Source organism: Lissotriton helveticus, chromosome 3_1, assembly GCF_964261635.1.
Source record: "Lissotriton helveticus chromosome 3_1, aLisHel1.1, whole genome shotgun sequence".
Lineage (NCBI taxonomy): Eukaryota > Metazoa > Chordata > Amphibia > Caudata > Salamandridae > Lissotriton > Lissotriton helveticus.
Window position 1 is genome coordinate 999,085,417 of NC_136061.1, and position 22,159 is coordinate 999,107,575.

The following is a 22,159-nucleotide window of genomic DNA, read 5'->3' on the forward strand; positions in this document are numbered from 1 at the left end:
ACCCCAGATTTAAACCCTATTGTTGGGGGCTACATAACTCTCTGCACTTTATCCCAGCTAACCAGTTGTCACTTGCTTGTGCTCCTGCTTTCAAAGTGATGACAATGATACACAACTGATAGGCATCTTTAACTTACCTGCAAGTCCCTAGTATATGGTACCGAGGTGTACCCGGGGCCTGTAAGTTAAATGTCACAAGTGGACTGCAGCACCCATTGTGCCATCCACTACAGTGACAATGTAAACAGGACTGTAGACCTGTACTGGACTGTAGACATGTAAGCAGGTTTTAACTGAAAATTAGGCCTGTCAAAAGAAAACATTTTGACAGGCCTAAAAACTTCCTTTTACATTTCCTCAGTCACAACTACTAGGTTGGCTTGCCCATAAGGTAGGGTACATGGTATTTAAAAGTAGGACATGTATAAGTGTACTGTTAAACATGTCGTTTCAATGACTAGCCCGTCAAAGCAATTTTTTCTGTAGCAGGCTTAGCTGTTCCAATGGGGAGCACTGGAATACAATATTACTAATACTGTATCTCTGGAATGGAACTAGCTAGAACAATAAACAAACAACCATTTCAAATAGTTATTACAAATTCAATTCAGTGGTGAAGTCAAATTTCTTCAGAATAATTTGAAAAAGTAAGTTTTAGAAAGTTGCATTTGTCCTACCTGAAGTCACTGCAAGCTAAATCTGCATTTTGCTCTCCCACTTTGGTCAGCCAGTAATTATTATTTACATTGGTGGGAACACGTCTGGCTCTTGCTCCCAGGTCTAAATTGGCTGACATGAATTGGCAGAGATAGCACATCTGACCTGACAGAAGTTCAGCTTGAATGTCACATACTACTTGATAGATCTGCTTGGATTTTTCATATGACACTTGGACCGTACTTCAGAGGCCTCCTCTGTCACAGGCAAATGCTAGCCGACGCTTGGGCATGGCCCTTTTGTCCCCTCACCCCAAGCTAGTCTTGCCCAAAATACAGTCGGCCTCTTTTTGAAATGACAGTGCCAAAGCATGTTTAACAGGTCTGTGGGTTTACATATAACATTTGGGGTGCACTTCATACGTCGAAGGCTAGGGGTCAAAACAATTCTTGTGTATCCCATATCTGGTTGCTGAAAACTCAGCTTTTTTCTACCAGACATTTGTCACTGAGGTTGTTGTCGGTACAGGGACAACATCAACCTGGGTTTTGGTGTTAGATGTGGGAGGACACCAGCTTTAAAGATAACAAATAGTGCCAATAGGTTTTATTGGTGGGTGGGGAAAGAAGTCTGCTACACTGTTTTGTGTGCTTCATTTTTTCTTACTGTATACTAAGTCCTACAACGAGAGAGGCCCTCCTACTCTACAACAGCATGGGAGATGTTGGCTTACTTAAGTAAGTGTTTGGATGGGCAAATAATACACCAGTTTATGCTATGAATGAATCCAACTGTGCAAAGGAGGATCTGACTTTGCTAAAAAGGCATGTGGCAATGTCACAGGAATGTCGAGTATGCGTGAAGCCTGTTTGAATATCACGATGAGCCAGTGCACCAGAACTGGATCAAATGAGGTATGGACCTATTACCCAGCTTAAGCTATATTACTTTGCACCTTGCAAAGAGTGTGTTGGGTTGTATGATGAGCAGGTATGGCTTTGCACACATGGTACCTGGCTACATCTCATGTACCTAATAGGCGTTTATGAAGCATGTTTGCACATCACTAGCACAAATATCTCTGGAAGACCTCTAATGGCAAGGAAGATCACTCACCACCGACAATACCTTGCAGTGTGCAGTGGAGCACACTACTCCAGAGGTCCACAATGAGCCAATACAATCACTCACCTCCCACATCCATCAATGCCCTATACCACGTGGTTGGCACAAGGACCTAAAGTATATAAATATATTTATAAAGTATGTAGTATATTTAATAGTGCACCATTACACATTTATTATAAGTTTGGGCACCAACATACGTTCTTTCAGTATGTATTTACTTATTTGTGAAAAAGATCACAAATATTTTTTCCAAGTTAAACATTCATGTATTTAATTTTTTTCTGTTTCATTTGTGGAGTTAATTTTAGGTAAAGAAAATGTGGTAGCAGACAGGGAGGGCGTGCTTGCAGCATGCCAATCGTCCACTGAAGTTTAGTCAGACATGGAAATGTAATAATATGTTTACAAGACGAGACTTGATGATGTCATGAGTGATGTCACTGACCATGTCATGAGTGATGTAATATGTGAGGTCATAAGCATTGCATTGCAGGGGCTCAAGTTATAGTTAGCTCAGGTAACTATAAATGATTAATTTCACTGGTTTTGTATGAGTGAAATGTCAGCCTAACTATAACATCCCTGTAACCTTTGTTTTTTAAATGAATTTCTAAGGTTTTTCAAATTCTAGTTCCTAACTACAACGTCCCTGTAACCTTTGGTTTTTTAAGTGAATTTCTATGGTTTTTTAACGAGTAGTCGCATTTGCAGAGTGGTGGAGAAAGTGGGCAAGCCTCCTACCAGCTCTCAAGATCCTGCTATGTAAGATTTACTGGAGGTAACAGGAGGGGTTGTGGGACCCCAATAACCCTCAGCATCCAAGTAGACTTCATCCCCCAACCAGCAGTGGACCAGAGTGGTGGAGAAATGGGGTGTGACTCCGAAGTCCTCTCAGCAATCGTGTTCTGTGGAACTAACTGGGGGTAACAGAAGGGCTTGTTTGCCTACAAAGACCATCCAGGGCTTCATCCCCCAGCCAGCAGTGCGCCAGGAGGAGCATTTGCAAAGTGGGGGAGAAAGGGGCGTGGCCTGCAAATTCCTCTCAGCAATCACACTCTGTGGGACTTACTGGAGGTAACAGGAAGAAGACCTGTTGTCCCCAAAGGACTCTCAGCATCCAAGGGACATCATCCCCCAGTTAGCAGGCACGTTTTCAGAGTGGTGGAGAAAGGTGGCGTGGCCTCCGAAGACCTTTCAGCAATCCCGCTATGTGGGACATACTGGAGGTAACAGGAGGGCTTGTTAGCCCCCAAGGACCCTCAGCATCCAAGGGGACTTCAACCCCAGCTAGTAGTGCACCAGGAGGCGAGTTTGCAGAATGGTGGTGAAAGGGGGAAGAGCCTCCAGGGACTCGCGGGCACTTTTTAAAAATGTATTTTCAGGGAAAGGGGACAGCGAGGCCCCCTCCCCTGGGCTGATTTTGGCCATGGGGACCCCATCTCGGAGCCAGGTCTTTTTTTAATGGGGGGGGGTAGAATCTGGAACTCCCTCCCACCCGCCATCAGAAGACTTCAGTCCTTGGCACACTTTAAAAGGGAAACCAAAACCTTCTTAATGGGCAAAGACCTCGTCTCTTGATTACATCGCAATCACCGTAGCGACATGTTTCCACCTTCCACCTTGACATCATCCACAGCTCTATGGAGGATACCTAATACTGCACTCCTGGGCATCCCTCCCAAGAGTTGAGACTGCAGGCCTTCTTTTATAAATTTCTACCTATTTTTAACTTTTTATCCTTCTTGTAGCTGGGACCTTAGACTGGTCATTTTTCTTGTATAATGTATATAGTATCACCCATCTTACCCAATTGTTCCCTCCCTTCCTAACGTTTTGTATACCACCCTCAAACCTGTAAAGTGCTCTGATAACCTCAGGGGTCTGGTTTGCGCTCTATAAAACTTTAAAATAAAAATAAATAAATAAATGTGCAGCCCCCCTCGTGGGCTAATTTCAGCAACGGGGACCCCATCCCCAGCCTCTTTTTAAAATATTTTTTTTCCAAATAAATAAAGGGTGCCACGCAGCCCCCCTCCGAGGCTGATTTAGGCTCCAGGGATCCCATCCCCAGAGTCCAGTCTCTTTTCTGGGTGCCCTGGTCCCACCCAGGGCACCCAGTTGCTTTTATTGTGAACCACGGTTCCTGCCGGCTCGCCGCCACCTGCGGGAGGTGACATTGCCTTGACAGAGGAGGAGCTGCTGAACAAGCAGCTCCGTCTCTGTCAAAGCAATTTTGCTCTGCTTCCAGGAAGCAGGAGAATTCTTAATGCTCTTGCTTGCTGGAAACGGAGCACAGTTTGCTATGGCTTGGCGGGAGCGATAAGCCATAGCAAACAGCTATGTCCCAGAGGTGAGCAACCCGGAACACAGAAGGAGCCAGCCCTGGGGGGTGGCGGTACCCAGGGCCATTAGTGGCTTCAGGAGCAGGGCCGCGCGGCCCCCGTGCTTCCTTCAATTTTGCCCAAGGGAGGTTGTGGTCCCCAGGGCTGCAGGGGGGCGTCCCCCCGCTTTCAATTTGCCAAAAGCCCTGGGGAGCTAGCAGCCCACGGAGCTGAGGGGGAAGATGAGGGGGTGCAGCCCCCGCATTGATTGATTAGAAAGCCCCAGGAAGGTGGCAGGTCCCAGGTCTGGGGGGGGATTTCAAGAGGCCCCCCATTTATAGTTAAATTAACCCTGCGTAGGTGGTTGTCCCCGGGGCAGCGGGTCTCCCCAGCACTCATTTATTAAGAAGCCCCAGGGAGGTGGTGGTCTCTGGGGCATTAGTAAGACCCAGGAGAGTGGGTCAATTCCCCCCCCCCCTCCTATAATATGCCCGCAGGACCTCGCCCACCCAGGGGCCGATTAATAATGAAGCGGCAGTCCGCGCTTGATTTTTTTTTAAATGTTGGTGAGTCCGCAGATCTATCAGGATGTGAGTGGCACACCTCACCTCCCTTTGTGTGTGACTGTCTGGAGGGAATGCACAAAGCCCAGCTGTCACCAAACTCAGATGTGTATTCAGAGACAGGCAGAGACACATAACGGTGAAAGTAAGAAAATGGCAACTTTCTAAAAATTGGCATTTTCAGGCTGGCAACTTAAAATCCAACATCACCATAAATTGGGATTTTAAATTGCGAGTCCAGAGACACCACACTTAAAATGTCTACTTTTCCCAATTGGAAATTACACTGAAATTATGTATTAAGGCAGTCCCAATGTTACCCTGTGGGAGAGATAGGCCTTGTGGTAGAGAAAATAAAATGTAAGAGTATTTCACTACCAGGGCATGTATAACTTCGAGGTACATATTCTACTTTCTAAATACAATGCACCCTACCCTTAGGGGGGGCTAAGGACTACCTCGGCGTGACTTATATGTAATAATAAGGACGTTTTGGGCCTGGCAAGTAAGTTAACTTGCTAGGTGGATATGGCAGTTTAAAACTGCACACACAAGCTCTGCAGCGGCAGGCCTGGGCCATGTTTAAAGGAATATTGAAGTGGGTGGCACAATCAGTGCTGCAGGCACACCAGTAGCATTTAATGTACAGGCCTTAGGCACATATAGTGCACTTTACTAGGGACGTATGACTAAATTAAATATACCAATTGCGGATAACCCAATGTTACCATGTTTAGGGTACAGAGTACATGCACTTTAGCAATGGTTAGCAGTGGTAATGTGCCCAGAGTCCTATAGCCAACAGAAACAAATTCAGCAAAAAGGGGAGGAGGAAGGCAAAAATAAGTTTGGAGGTGTCCCTGCAGAAAGGGCTATTTCAAACACCTACTTATTGAAGATATTAATTGAACTCCAAGAAATCAGATTAATTGTTTAGTCATTATGAATGAGTGGCTCTTTATTCACTAGTTCCTTTAATATTTAAACGGGAGACACTCACATTTTTCTAAGCTACTTTTAAAACCTGACACTCTTCCCGCAGCCCTCCAGCTTTTGCGTGAGAGCAAATATCAATTGTGCATTGAACACAACAATGTTAAATCATTGTCTTCTGTCCTCTCCGCTCACCACTGTGGTAGCCATTTCAGTGTGCCTACGTTACCACTTAATTCTTCATTGCGCCACTCAGGCCAAGACGCAAACCTCCAACAAATCTCCCTCACTTCATAAAACGCAATCGTCCAAGGGTACCAAATATTTGATAATGATAGCTTCTGATGGGGTAGACCCTTCCCACTTCTGTGACTTAAAATTTGCCCAGCAAATTCAGTCCCACTGATCACCCATATCAGACTGTACAAGAGTTAATTAAAAGTTTACATTCTTTTTGGGATCTCTTCACAGTGGCCTATGGCGGTGTTGCTGAATTTCAGTCACCAGCACTTTAGCATTGTCAACTTTCAGTACCCTCAGAGTTTCTCTGTAGGGTCTATCTGCATCTGACCCATTATAGCTTTAAGGATTCCAAGACTGGTTTCACCAGTTTTCGCTTTGCTAAGGTTGTTTGGACCACACCTTGAAGAAGCAAATTCCTGCCACCTCAGAACTGAAGAGGGGCTTGCCTTCTTGATTCTCTTGTGATGTTTTTCTTCTAATGGAACATGGACATTTTTTATTGCTGTTGGGCCTTTTGGGGCTATTCAATAGGTTTGAAAAGCATACTGGGGTAGAAAGGGTATGCCTTACCAGAGTAGAGGGCCACAAGAAGGACTAACAGCCTCTGATGTGGAGATTCGGTGTCGGCCAAGTTATTGTGCTACACCATTTTCCATGGAACATTCCACATTCACCAAAAGACAGTTAGGGGAAAAACAGTGATGCTGGTCGAGCCACAGGGAGAAACCGTGTAATACAGAATTTAAATGTCAGGAATATTTTTCTCAAAATTCTGCAACATTTAGATTTCATAAACTTAAAAATAGCACTTAAGACTGCAGCAATAATGACTTTCTAACGTATCAAACTAACGATAGTATACCATAGGACACATTTCCATGGATGCTGAAAAGACACACCACTGTAAGAATATGTCGGCCCTTCCAAGTCATAAGAATACCTTGAATGACAAGCTGAAGCTTCTTCTCCAGTACACGACTTGAGTACTTGCTTGCTGGATCAACAGTCATTGCTTTTTATCTAGTGCTCTACACATCTTTTGGTCTCTGTTTCACACTGGTGCATCCTTTCTAGGTTTCTCCTGGTGCTGCACCATTCAAATATACGTTATTTGCTTATTATGAACGCAGACATTTCACCACATATGCAATTAGACCATAAGTACATGTGGGAGTTTCTAATTTCCTTAAAAATGGGCATCATTCATCTTTTATAATAGGCACGCTCTGACATCAGACCACGTCTATAAATTTTAAAACTGTGTCACTACATGCTTGTGAAACTTCATTACAAAGGAGTTGCGACTTCACACGGTTTCCCACTCTGAACCTCTGCATTCTGAGTCTCAGGGAGCCTCTTGCCTCCTTCCCCATCCCCGCCCACAACCTCACCTATGGAAAGGAGAATCGCATACAAGATACAAGTGTCAGATACATTTCTTTCAATGTTTGAAAGGTACCTTTTTGACTGCCTGAAACCCATCCAAACTCCTGCTTGGCTGTGTGCGGGATAGTCGAGCTGAAAAAAGATACTGGCTAGAATGTCCGTGCTGCAGCCAGGGCTCCCTTTACCTTGCAGTGCACACACACTGCCCCCACTCCTTGATATCTCTTTCCCCGCTACCCAAAAGGAAGCTCCATTACATAGGACAAGGGTGCATGCTGAAATTTATTGAAAAAGACTAACCAACCAAAGATAAAGTACATCTTACAGAGTGTTTACCCACCTCCAGCAAAGCCATGTTGTTATCCCAAAAAAGTATGAGTGGTTGTATCTATGATTGTTTTTTTCCACCTACTTACACGGGATGTATGACGTTACAACGCATACTTTTACCACGCCTACCATTACCACGCATTTTTTACAACGCAGGATCCATTACAACGCATACCATTACCACGCATGTATTTACAACGTATATACCTTTACAACGCATACAATTACAACGTAAGTATTGGTAAGTATATAATATTTTTTAATATTTAATTTAATTAAAATTAATATAATGTAATTTAATTTAATTTAATTTAATTAATTTAATTTAATTAATTTAATCAATTTAATTTAATGTAATTTAAATTTAATTATATTTAATTTTTACCCTGTACCCTTTTACCCAAAAACCCAAAACTGACCCTGAACCCAAAAAATACCCCTTTACCCAAAAACCCAAAACTGACCCTGAACCCTAAAAATACCCCTTTACCCAAAAACTCAAAACTGACCCTAAACCCTAAAAATACCCCTTTACCCAAAAACCCAAAACTGACCCTGAACCCTAAAAATACCCCTTTACCCAAAAACCCAAAACTGACCCTGAACCCTAAAAATACCCCTTTACCCAAAAACTGAAAACTGACCCTGAACCCTAAAAATACCCCTTTACCCAAAACCTGAAAACTGACCCTGAACCCTAAAAATACCCCTTTACCCAAAAACTGAAAACTGACCCTGAACCCTAAAAATACCCCTTTACCCAAAAACTGAAAACTGACCCTGAACCCTAAAAATACCCCTTTACCCAAAAACTGAAAACTGACCCTGAACCCTAAAAATACCCCTTTACCCCAAAAACTGAAAACTGACCCTGAACCCTAAAAATACCCCTTTACCCAAAAACTGAAAACTGACCCTGAACCCTAAAAATACCCCTTTACCCAAAAACCCAAAACTGACCCTGAACCCTAAAAATACCCCTTTACCCAAAAACCCAAAACTGACCCTGAACCCTAAAAATTTGGACTGACCCTGAACCCTAAAAATACCCCTTTACCCAAAAACGCAAACGTATAATATTTTTAATAAAATAATATACTTACCAATACTTACGTTGTAATGGTATGCGTTGTAAAGGTACCTGCGTTGTAAATACATGCGTGGTAATGGTATGCGTTGTAATGGATCCTGCGTTGTAAAAAATGTGTGGTAATGGTAGGTCGTTGTAAAAGTTGCGTGGTAAAGGTTGTATACCACTTACACGTGACCCATGACAGTTTGCAAGCTCTGTTGTGGTTGGAGACATCTATTTATTATATAGTATGAAATACTCTCAACTCTAAAATAAAAGGAATTTAAAAGTCACCTTGAAATTATATAGAGTTGTGTCCTCATGCCTACATATTATCGCAGATCTCCTTGGTAACCTGCGATAGCCCTATAATACACAGGTGGCAGTACTTTACTTCATACATAATCCACAACTGTGGGTGGTTCTACCTTACCTTTAATAAATTGTTACTTTTAATGATACTGAACAGTGATTATTTTACTATTATATGTCTATTTTAAATTGGGTTTTTATTTACCTGTTTCTCCATATCTTTTCTGAAGAGTGGCTTTCTGCTACTTTTACTCCCTTTTGGGCAGAACCATAAACAGCCACGTGCTCTTGCAAAACTGAAAATGCAAAACTTAAAATGCGCAAGCCGCATTCTTCTCAATGAAAAGGATTTTTAGCAGATCAAGAAAGGGAAAAAACAGAGAATCCTACTCTAACTGTGATGAGAGAGGGTAGTACACACGGTGTTTGTCAATCATCACATCCTCAAGTACGAGGTAACAGAAGATCTGCTGAGGAGTGGACAAGTGTTGAAAAGTGCAAGCAATCAAGAACACTACTCTGTGCCTTGTGTGGTTCAGTCACGGGATCAGACGTTATCAGACTCTCCGCGAAACATTCATGGAGACCAACCAGCCTGCTGACTTAAGTGAAAGGCCAAAGCGAATTCAAAGATTACAAGATACTTCAGACCCAAACATAGTCACTCTACTGCGAGGCAACAGTCTACTGCAGCTCTACTCTCACCCACTGCATTCATCGCACCTTCTCCATGATGAAAGTCAATTCTGATATGAATGACTAATGAAACCGTACCTGTACTTCTATGTCAGCATCTCGTGGACTCCTCAATAAAGAATTAATCTAATCAGTAGGATTTCGGATCAAGAATTGCTAATATGTTAGCCCAAAACATTCAACTTCAGGCGCATGTGGCATTTGCAGTTACAGAATCGTGCAACCAAATAAGTGTGTGTGTCTAATGAAAGTGCAGTCATTACACAATAACGTGTAGCTTTGTTTTGCTCTTATATACAAGTAGTGTAACATAACAATGAAATGATGTTCAGCGGTGCAGGCCAAACTTAATCAAGAGGGCAAAAAATATGCAGTTAAATATTGATGTTAGTAAAGCAAAGATATATATAATCGGCTATGCTTTTATATTTATTACAGACATAAACGTTTAAAATGTTGAGAATTTTGCCTGTCTTCTAGTATGTTGTTTTTCTACATTAAAATATAAAAAAAACTTTCACATTGAAAAAGCTTAAGTAACTGCGGGTCATGATCTTCGATGTTGAATCGATTCCATCGATTGAGAGTCTTAGAATAAAATGCACACTAAACAGTACTGTTTCCTTTTCGACGTAATTTGCCAGATGAAAATGCAAGCTGCACATCGTGACTTCCCGTTCCCTGCACTGTGCCTCTTGGACATCATTTAAGGGTCATCTCGTTGCCCTTTACCACTGCAGATTTCTGTTCGACCTTGGGAACTCTGTTTCTCCTGTCTAAGGCTGCAAAAGAACGAGTCTGCATTGATGCATTCTGCCTCAGCAGCACCCACGCGATACAGAATCTAAAAAGTTGCAAACTCAAAACAGAAATGCAGCTCACAAAATAAATATGATAGTTAGGTTTGCGGGAAACGGGGAGGTGGTACAGTACCCTGACAAAATCTGGCATGCGCGTGCAGTCATTAAAATCAGAATGTCTTTCTTACTTGAGTTAATGTGACTCACTGCTGCTACACGTGAAGGACCCGCACCGAGGCCTGGGTCCTCTCATCACTCAGCACGATGACGTCAGCCGGACCTGGCTCTGGGATGCTGGCGCATCCGCCGGTGGCTTCCGCTAGACAGACACAAGGGCGCTCAGACCATTAGAGCCATGCCTTTTCTCCCGTAGCTGTAGCTATGTAGCTGAAGCTCACGCACCAACTATACCTATTTTGGAAGTACGCTTCAGTTTATATACCTATGCAAGATGGTACTCTCCGTTAGCCACCATCTAAATGTTTAGCACCGCCCGACCAATTTTAAATGGTAGCAGATTTACAATAGAGAAACGTCAAATTAACATATTTTTTCTCTTCTTATGTATCTAGTTAAGTTAGTTGCGGCTTGGCCTCCTCGGTGCCCCGCTGTTGGTCGCCCCGGGCATCGTGACAATGCGGTGGGCTAGCGAGCAGCTGAAAACACGCTAGTGTCTGACTGCAGTACAGACGGTGCAATGTCACGGGCTCCCCATTCTGCACACATTTTCAGCAAACCACTATGTCCTCCCAAGCTACTTACGTCAAAAACTTAGAAAGGGGGCACGGCTCATAAGGATCAACCTCTAACCACATATGAAATTATACCGGGAAATTAATTTCCTTTAAATGCAAAAAAGGAAATCCTTAACACAAAAAAATAGGAACGTAATTTTGCCCCAGAGGGGGACTATTTGAAGAGGGACTTCATTCGTTCAATACCGTGTACATAAAAAAGCATCCTTCCCTGGGCCAGTACAATCGACATGTTAACACATGGGGATGTCGCACCATGCTCTGGGCTATAGCCGGCAAGTCATGAACGTGACATGTACAGCGCAGTGAACCCGGTCACAGTCCTGGTCATGAGATTCAGCAAATCATGGACTGGTACAAATCGTGTAAATTAAAGGCAGTTTGTGCATAGACAAGTACCGGAAAGGCTGCCTGTGGCCCCATAGAATGCAAGCCCAGTCGTGCACACGAAACGCAGTATGCACACACGCAAACGAGGAACAGCAAGCCATGTACAAGAAATTCAGGATATACTCTGGGACACATGCAAGGTAAACAGATGGGATGGAGCATGGCATGATCTACCTACACTAGGCTCAGAACTTAAGGCTGGCAATAAAAACATGCTAACAACGTCTTACGCTATCAAGTTCCATTTTTACTAAAAACAGCTTGTGGTGCAATAGAAGGGAAGGGAGCAGGGGGGTGGGGGAGGCAAGAATACTGCAGTGAAAGCTCCCCACCCCCTCCAGTGGTGCGTACAGTTTATATATCCCAGTGTGGATAAGGTGGGCTGCGGGGACATGTGCAGTGCGGCTGCTGTAATGCAGAGAGAGGGGTGCGCACCTACCAAAATGATATCAGGCAAGCGAAGGAGGCGCCGAAGGGTGGTGCTGAGCTCACCGCAGCCCGGTGCCCGGGCGCTGCTGCCGGCCTCGGCCTCCGCGGCTGGAGTCAAGCGCCGCTCCCCCTCTGTGGGGATTTCCTGGAGCAGCGCGGGTCTCAGGCTTCCCTCAGCAGCAGGCTTCATTCACCACAGCGCGCCTCGCAGTCTCCGGCGGGCCCCCCTACTCTCGCAGCGAGCAGAAGCCTGTGAAATCCGCTAGAGGCCGGTGTTGTCTAATATTTGGTCGGCTACCGAATGTATGTATCCCCGGCTGCGCACCGGCTGCCTCCGGAACTCCCCTGGCCTCGTCACGCACCCTTCGCTTTGTGCGGCTCAGCGCTGCTTCGTCATGAACCGCTCTATCCCTGCCCAGCCCCGCCCCTGCTGGTGAGCCGCATCTCAGCAGGGAGCAGCCAACCCAGGCGGAGCGACCTCGCCTTGCAATTCGCACCTGCTGCTTCTGATATCAAGCAGCCTTCCCTTTACCCGGGGCCCACATGTTGCCCTTCAGGACACTTAGGGCCATCGAAGATATACAAATCGTGAGATTTTTATTTCCCCAATAACTTGCAGGCAAGTTGAAAATGGGGAAAGGTAGAATAACATTTTTTTGCTTACCTAAATAGGAAGTCTCCTTCCTATTACAACTACTTTAAGGAAGACATTTGTCATATCCTCTTTACCTGTCCAGCCCTAATGGCGGAGAGTAAAGGTCTGTTGATGGAGTTTTCTATTAGAAATACCATACATAAGGGTAGGCATACGGTTACAGTCTGTCTCCAAGGGAATGATTTGATGTTTTGTTTGAAATTCTTGAAGTTTAAGTATATTGCTGAGTCAAAACTAGCAAAGTTTGAGTTATAACAGGAATTGTCTGTGGTGTGGTATACCCTTACTCACAGACAGCTACTCTGAGCTGATTAGGGTAGAAGGAGGTAACACTTCGGGCATGCAACCCAGGCCAAACTATTAGATCAGCAATAGAGGCACGACCACTCGTGTACTTCGTCCGTGCCGTCGGTCACATGCCCCGGCATCACCGTTTATTAAATACTCCCCGGTCCGCGCCTGGCCCAGGGAGTTGCGTGCAAACAATGTACTGCAGTGCCCGGGTGGCGCCCCACATCCCATCCAACCTCGGGATTTGAACCGGAAAATAATATTAAAATAATGTCCACGCACACAGTATATTCTCAGTCCTCCACATTACACCACACACAGCTCAGGTACCTCCTGTAGGATACTTCCCTAGGCATGCTTCCTACGGGAGACGTTAACGCACAAAGTACCTCAGCCGAGTGCTTGGAGTAGGGTTGTTGCGTAACTCATAGCGATGGTGTCAGCCTTGGTCTTCTCCACCCTCGGCACTCGGTTGGTCGCAGGTACTGCTGGGAGTAGACCCACTTTGCCCGGTTACCCCACTCGGTCTTTCTCCATCAAGAGTCGCCTCCACTGTTTGGCTCCCTTCCCCAGCCGCCTCTGCTGCATCATCTTCCCAGAGGCCCCTCTAGGGCTCCAGGGCGACCTTGCTCCGGGTAGGACACTTCTTAAACCAGGACACGTTGCGAGCTATGCACTGGTTTCCTTTTTCAGCCACCACGAGAGTACCTTGGATTCTCACCACCTTCCACGGATCAGGCTTAAACAGTGTGCGAAACTTGGACCCCGGGTGTCTGTCTTTACCCACCACATAGTCTCCCACCTGGATGTCCACCGGCCTGGCCCCTTTTTTCTGGCTGGCACGATCGTTGTTCTTTTGTCGGCGGGCTTGAGACTGCTCCACATCCAGAACGGCAGGGGTCCAGGCATCACTGCTGGGTACGCCATCCCATACGGCTCGTTTCAGTAAAAGATCATGGGACGCACACTTGGTCGTGCAATGAGGCACTTGCCAGTAAGCTCTCAGAAACTGGTGTAAGCAACTTTCCAGATTGAAGCTTTGAGCTACTCCAATCCGCAGGGCTTTGTTCAGTGTCCTCATAAAACGTTCCACATCGCCATTGGCTTGCGGCCACTGCGGCGTTATTTTCCGATGCTTTATACCGTATTGCTGAAGGAACTCCTGAAACTCTTGCCCCTGGAATGGTGGCCCGTTGTCCGTTCGGAGTTCCCCCGGCAGTCCTAGCAAGGCAAAAGTCTTTTCCAGGGCTGGCTGCAGGTGTTCCAAAGCCGTCGAAGACACTAGCTCCACTACGGGGAATTTGGAATGGCTGTCCACCAACACAACCATTTGTCTGCCATCTGGGAAGCTCCCAAAGTCCAAACTTACTCGCTCCCACAGCGACATGCAGGGACCATTAGTGGTGATTGATGCTTCTGGGGGTCAGCCCCATTATGATGCACGCCTGGCACCTCCTCACTTTATCTTCCACGAGCCTGTCCACCCCCGGGAACCATACCTTAGTCCGCAGACTGGCCTTGGTCTTCTCTATTCCTTGGTGCCCCTGGTGTGCCAAGTCAATCGTGCGGTCACGGAGGGCAGCCGGTATCACTATCCTCGATCCTCGCAGGATAATGCCATCCCCGTCGTGCTCAGTTCCCCTCGGCACCTCCACACACCTTCCTATTACTCCTTGTCTTCGGCGGGCCTTCTGTTATTCCTGCTGAGAAACCACTTCCACTGGTGATCCCGTAACGTGCGGGCAACAGCTTGTAAACATTCATCTTCTTGCGACGCCTTCCTGATGTCCTCCAGCCGCAAAGCCTGGGGGCGGGCTCCTTCCAGCAGCTGATGCACAAAACCTTCAGCACATTCGTCCACTTTTGGTCCTTGAATTCCTCTCTGAGCCATTGGGTGCCGTGACAAAATAATCGGCGAGGTTGTTTGCTCCTGGACGGTATACCACCTCGAAGCGTTACTGCTGGATCTGAACGGTCCACCTCTCAATCCGCGGGGGCCCATTCCGCGCCGTTCATGCAAAGAGGGGTACCAGTGGCTTGTGGTCCGTCGCTACGGTGAAAGTAAGTCCACGCAAATATATGTGAAAGTGTTGACATGCCCAGCGGATGGCCAGGGCCTCCCTCTCAATCTGCGCATATCGGGTCTCCACCGCTGTGAGCGCCCTGATGGCATAGGCAATGGGCACCCACTCATCCTGGTCAGACCTCTGTAGGAGTACTGCCTCTAGCCCCACCGGGCTGGCATCCACAATCAGTTCCGTCGCCGCTCCCGGCTGAAAATAAGCTACGGTGGCTCCTTTTAGCAAGGCCCTCTTGACATCAGCAAACGCCTGAGCCTCCTTATCCGTCCACTGCCACCCAGTATTCTTTTTGGTAAGCTGTCTTAGGGGTTCTAAGATGGTGGCTAGCCACGGAATGAATCGTCCACAGTAGTTTGCCATTCCCAAAAAGGTCCTCACTTCGGATGGCGTTTGAGGGATTGCTGCGGTTCTGATCGCCTCAACCTTGGCCGGATCCACCTGTAACCCTCGGGCAGAGAAACAATATCCAAAGAACTCGACCTCGGTGGTATAGAACTCACATTTTGTTTGATGCAGGGAGAGACCTTGCTCCACCAGTCGTTGAAGAGTGGCCCTCAACCTCACATAGTTTTCTTCCAATGACTTCGAGAAGATGAAAATATCATCGCTGACATTGATGACTCCCACCATCCCAGACAGCGCCTCTCGCACAGCCTCTTGGAAGACTTCTGATGCAGAGGACACTCCAAAGCTTAACCTTTTGAAATGTCTTAACCCCACATGGGTGAAGAACGTGGTTATGTACCTACTTTCTTCTGCCAACCTCAGTTGATGGTAGTTGATGGAGTTTAAGTCCACTTTCGAGAACCACTGTGCCCCATTCAAGTCTGTCACAATCTCATCGATGGTCGGGGTGATATAACTTTCCCACCGGATGGCCTTTGTTTGGAAGTCTCATGTCCACGCACAACCTAATTTCCCCATGTTGCTTCGGCTTGGGTGCAATGACCATGGGGTATACCCACGGCGTAGGGGCAAACACTTTCTCAATGACCCCCTCTCGTTCCAGCCGGTCCAGCTCCGCTTCCACCAAAGGTCTCAGATGGAATGGTACTCTTCGGTGACAAAGCGAGACAGGCTGGACAGACTCATCAATGTGCAGCCGGACTTATACTCCTTTCAGGCACCCAGTCCCTGAAACAGCTGAGGAAACTCTTGAAGAATCCGATCCGCCTGTGACTGATTTATGTGTTTCGCGAACATCACCAATCCCAGATCCTCGGCTGTGTGACAACTGAGCAACAAACCCGCCTGGTCACAGGTGACATAGAACCTGGTTGCAGTGACTCTGTCTTTGTACTTCGAATCCACTCCAGGAGGTCATCCATGCGGAGGTGGAGTCGTACCATCGTAGGTGAGAATCTTCGCCCCTGTCGGTATCAGCCGGGGCTTGGGATTGAGCTTCTTGTACTGATCAGCGTCCAGTATATTAATGGATGCCCCCGTGTCAATCAGGGCCTGTATGCACAACTCCCCTATCCACACTTGGCATGTCGGCCGTGGCCTTTTGGTAGTGTTCACCTCCCGAATGTGTGAGATTACAAAGATGTTTTCTTCCTCGTCGTCGTTGGTGGCTGACGATTGTTGCTCCCTGTCGTTTCAAAATGCTTTATTCGGTTTGTACAAGTACAACCATGTAGCAGCACATAAATACAGTTTCAAATTCATATTTATGTCAATTAGATAGTGAAACAGTTTAAAAAGAAAAATAACGACAATGTCCATACCATTCTTGTTTTGGTTCAATTAGTACAGGGATATCACATTTTGGGAGCAAAATTAAATTTGGTCATCCTGAATATTTTAGCAGCAGTTATTATACAAGGGAAAAAGATTTCGGACAGCCTATCATATGCATAAAATACTGCTAACATATCAAATAAGCACAGAGTGCAAAAGATCATTTTGTCCCTATAGACATAATAGCAGCATTCCATATACATTAAAGGTCTGTGCAAAAGCGCTAGTGCAAAAAAAGCCAGTGCAAAAGTCAGGTACCACTTAAAATATAACAGTTAGTTATAGTTACTCTGTATATTCTAGCAGCAATTTTTATACAAAAATAAGTGCAAAAGTGCAGATGTAAAGTGCAGAAGTTCAGAGAACCTGTTATATACATAAAGTGCTAATGGACATGCCATGCCAAATAAATATGAAGGGCAGAGCTGTTAGGTCACTATAAATGTTATAGCAGCAATTTGTAACAAATAAAGATTTGTGCAAAAAACGCTAGTGCAAGGACAAGTACTATTTAAAATGTAACAATCTAGGGGATATTCGGGAGGCAAAGGTCATATTATTATAGATTTTCTTTGCCACATACATTTTAGAATGTAAGTGGCCACACGATAACACACATCCGGAGAAGCCAAATAAAATATCAGTTGCATTGCGGCTCTAGAATTGCACGTATTGTAATCTAAAAATAATTGCTTCAGATAAAACTTTCTAAAACCAGTATAAAAATTACAAAAAAGTAAAAAGTGGCAGGTGCTCTGTTTGGATTTCCCATCGCATGGACACAAACATGTTCCGGGTTTTTTTACTGTGGGGAAGGCCACAAGGTGGTGAACTATTCCCAACCTCAGACGGGCTAGAACAAAGCGATGGGAATTAATACTGACAAATGTGAGGTAGGAGGAAAGACCTGTACTAAGATTGAAATCCATATATAGTTTGAACGTACTTTGTGTTGCATACTCCTTTATTCTAATCCCTTTTGCATGGTCCAGGTAAATCAATTTGAGGTCACGTTTTGTTAAAACTGATTCTGTTAGCAAGTCTTTAAAAATGTCCTGGCCAAAAAGGGTCTTATACCAAAATTGAATGTGTTTTAGCCAGGGGATTTTGGAGTGACAGTCAAGTTTGATGCAATCAATGATTAAATCCTGGGTAAACTTGGTTTCTTCTTTAGCTCATATGGACCGCCATACGGACAGGGGGCGTAATGCAACTAAATCTATAACATGATTTATGCCTAACTCTCTATGGGTAATCTCATTTGAGGCCGAAGCAGGGAGGCATAATAGTCGTTTTAGGTACCTGTTTTCCTCCTGCTGGATGGACAGGCCAATCTGGGAATTATATCCCCATATCCCTGCTCCATATAGAGCAGAGGACAAACACCTAGAATTATAAATGGAGATCATCTCTCGGATTCTACGGCCCCCTAGTTTTGAGGCGAATCTGAAAATACAGTTAACATTTCTGGTCATTTTCAGGTCAACACTTGATTGTTCGTTTACCCATCTCCCATCGCCTGAGAAGATGATACCTAGGTAACAAAAGTATTGGACAGCCTCGAGTTTATCCCCATCTAAAAAGAATGTTTTGTTTTTCTTCGTTTTCTTTCCACAGGTCATGGTCATTGTTTTGCCTTTGTTGATTTTGAGCTTTCTGCCAAGGATAAAATTATGAAATTTCTCAATTAGCCTTTGCAACCCATTTGCGGTCCTGGAGATCAGGACCGCGTCGTCCGCATATAAAAGGACGGGTATTTGCTTTCCATTAATAATAGGTGCATCGGCGTGAGATTCTTGTAAAAATTGGTCAACCTGATTAATAAAAAGGGAAAATAAAAGGGGGGCTAGCACGCACCCTTGTCGAATCCCTCTGCCAACTTTAAAAAAGGGGGTGCATTCGCCATCCGTTCCGAATCTGACCTTACTTGAAAGGCTACTGTACATTCTGGCCAAGAGGTGAATGATTTCGGGCGGGGCGCCCATGGCAAGTAGTGTAGGCCAGAGCAGTGCGTGTTCCACCAGGTCGAAAGCGGAACTTAGATCGGCAAAGCACATAAACAAGTTCCCTTCCTTGGCCTTCGTGTACTTGCCGATGATGAGTTCTAGGTTCACGCACTGCTCCATAGTCCCTAGACCCCTACGGAACCCGTATTGAATGGGTGAGAGAATGTTGTTATCTTCAACCCAGGACTCTAGTCTTACCAGAAGTACTCGACTCAAAATCTTTAACGACGAGTCCAAAAGTGAAATTGGGCGGTAATTACGTGCTTCTGCCCTAGAACCCTTTTTTAAAAGAGGCACGATAATTGATTGACCCCATGAAGTTGGCAACTGGTCTTCAATAGCAGCATTAAAGTAACGGGTCAGAATGGGGGCCCATAGGGTAATCTCGAATTTGTAGAAGTCCACAGGGACCCCATCCGGTCCCGGGGCTTTCCCACCCTTGCTCAATTCAATTGCCTCAGTCACCTCACTTAATGTCACAGAAAACAATATCTTCTCCCATTTAAAACAGGTTGATGTATCAATTAAAACATTAGGATTAAAATCAGGAGTAAAACCAGAGGTAATTTCAGAGTTAAAAATCCCTGTAAAATGTGCTATCCAGGCCCGGCAACTGACATGTGAAGTTAGTTCAGGAAAATTATCATTCTTCAAGAATGGGCTGTTTACAGTGTCCCAAAAAAGTTTGTGGTCTTTAGTGTCAGCAGCCAGATCTAGTTTGGCCCATGCCTCATCCTGTAATTCCTTCTTCCTGATGGAGAGTACAGTTTTATAATTATGACGCTCTTCCCTGATCTTGCTAGCATCTCTTGGGGTGGCATCAAGTAGGATTTTCAACCTTTTAAGTGATTGTGCACAATTTGTATCAAACCATGCCGCCTTGACTTTCCTTGATTTTCGAACTTTTTGTGTCAAGGATTTCTCAATCGCTTTTGTTATATTTAGGAAGTTGGATAACAGAGTTCGTGGGCATGGGTTGGAAGACAAACAATATTCAACCTCTCTGCTGCAGTTTGTGATCACGTTAGCTACAAATTGGTTGGGCTCCACTTTTATCCATTTCACCCTCATCCCATTAGGTCTTTCAGCCACAATGTCCTGGATCGGGTGGCCATAAATATTCCTTTTGGCTCCCCAGCCCAATAATTTGACAGTTACACTGTTATGGTCACTGACAGTTTGTTCGATCACCCAGACGTTAATGTAAACTATGGAACAAGATATCATTATATGGTCGATAAAAGACCGGCTGTTTCTCCCATGAAACGTTGCTCCCTGTCATCCGCTCCTTCTTCCGCCTGCACGGTTTTGGCCGCTTTCGTGACCTTCTGTCCTGGAGGCTTGCTTCCACCTGTGGCCCCCACTCTGGCATACCTTTGCAAAATGTCCATATTTATTGTATTTCATGCACTGTCTCCCCTGCGCGGGACATACTCTCGGGGCATGCGCCCCCATGCCGCAGTTCCGGCATTTGCGCCTCCGGCACCTGTCTTCCTGCTGGGTACCGTTTCCGGTTCCTCTGCCATACGACTTCTTGATCGCCTCGACCCTTTCTTCCGTGATCTGATTTGGAAACAACGGTTGGCCTCCCCCAACTTCTTCGCCAGCGCCATCTCCATTTCAGAATAAACAAACCAGATTGCCGGGCAGTGTTAGTTGATTAACAAGTACGCACCTAGTATAATGAATTGCTAGGCTGACAAACCATCTGTGTTTTGGTCACTTGTATTTTTATAAAGAAAGATTATGAGAAGATGTTTATGGCAACAACAAGGATTCACATCACATTTACAAAGGTTCACAAATGCATTGAAAAAACCATAAAGAATACATTAAGTCAAAACATACACATATAACAATTGTGTTAACATAAATAAAGACAACTGTAGAATGCCTCAAAAAAATTCCTTTGTAGAGGCACCAATCCTGAATGCAATTAAACAAGTGGACAACTAAGATGACAAACTAGCCTACTTGTTATGACCACCACTAGATACACATAAAGCGGTTCAACATATGATGCACAACATAGGAAGACACAAAACTATGCAACAATGTAGAGTTGTGTATGGGTTATATTCCTATTGTGCCCTAACAGTTCAGTATCTGGGTGGAACAGGACGCCGACGCGTTTCGAACCCGTTGAGTAGTTCTAAGGGTTCTCCTCAGGACAAGGATTGGAGAGGTCGTTGTCGCTGTGAATTGAGTTAAAAACATGGTGTCAATGGAAAGCTGACTACTACCTCACTTCAACTCAAACACTGTGAATTAATGGATAAATACCTTATTCTGGGAATATCAGGATGCTACCTGTGAAGAAGGTGATATAAACCCTAGTTAGTCCCTGTTGTGTAGGAAATGCTCTGAGCCACTATGTAACGATAAAAAAGGTTATCCCATTTAGAGGCACATACCTTGATGTTTAATGTGCAACGCACAAATGAGGGATGCTGATGTAACTAAGGTCGGGAGGTGCGCCTAAAGAAAATAAATAACACGAAGTATTCAAATTTTATCTCTTGACACAAAACTGTTCGTGATTTAAATTACTCGTGACTGGGAAGCCAACTAAGTCCTACCTTTCTGTGCCAATGATTGATTTACAGCACGAACACAGGCGGCAGCCGCCGCGGGTTCGGCAACTAGAAATCAAGAGGAGATGCGGGGATTAGCACGATTCTTGAAACGCACACGCACTAGCTGTTAAAATGTGTTGAGAAATGTTTAGAACAAACTCACATTTTGAGACGAATGAATCGGCGATGTGCTTCGGGCTCCAGACGGCAAAAGACTGACAACGCGAGTGCAGGAGGGGGCGTGTCCAAATGTATTTAATGCGCAAGGCGTGTAAACGGCCTGATGGAACACGTAGTCCAGTTACACAAATACCCGCTAGGTACAGTGAAATGGCGCAATCAATGGGAATAATATATTTACAAGGGAGGATCGAAGGCAATATAAAGGCAGTCAAATTGGAATTTCTGGTCTCTGTTGAAAGATCAGGCACAATTTTACTAAGGTGTTACGGGGGGCTCAGAGACTGGGGGGACACCTCAAGGAAGACCCCAAAAGAGGGTTTAGCAATTAGCAGACGTACTGTGTGTTAATGCGTGGTTGCACAGACACATGAGCAGCAGACAGCGCAGGCAAGCAATCGCTGTGGACAGGCTATCTAGAGATTACTGAGTTCATTAAGGTCATTGAGTCCCACCATGGCAGTGTTGAACCTCAGAATAAGGTAGGCCTCTTTTTGGGCAAGGCGTGCGTCTGGGTCCCCGCCTGCTCCTGGAGTGTTCTTGATGTTTGCCAAGATCGTCCATGTCAGATCATTGGATGAATGTTCTTTTCGCAAAAAGTGGGACACCAAAGGT

The 22,159-nt window shown here is 45.2% G+C and overlaps 1 protein-coding gene across 2 annotated transcripts in view; it reads right to left on the reverse strand.

Moving 5' to 3' along the window:
* OSBPL6 (oxysterol binding protein like 6) overlaps positions 1–12,343 on the reverse strand; it is a 755,438-nt gene extending 743,095 nt beyond the window's left edge. For both annotated transcript variants that reach the window (XM_078681507.1, XM_078681506.1), the window contains exon 1: positions 12,026–12,343. The gene's annotated coding sequence lies outside the window, so the exon portion shown is untranslated. The remainder of the gene's footprint in view (positions 1–12,025) is intronic.
* Positions 12,344–22,159: the final 9,816 nt, after the last annotated feature.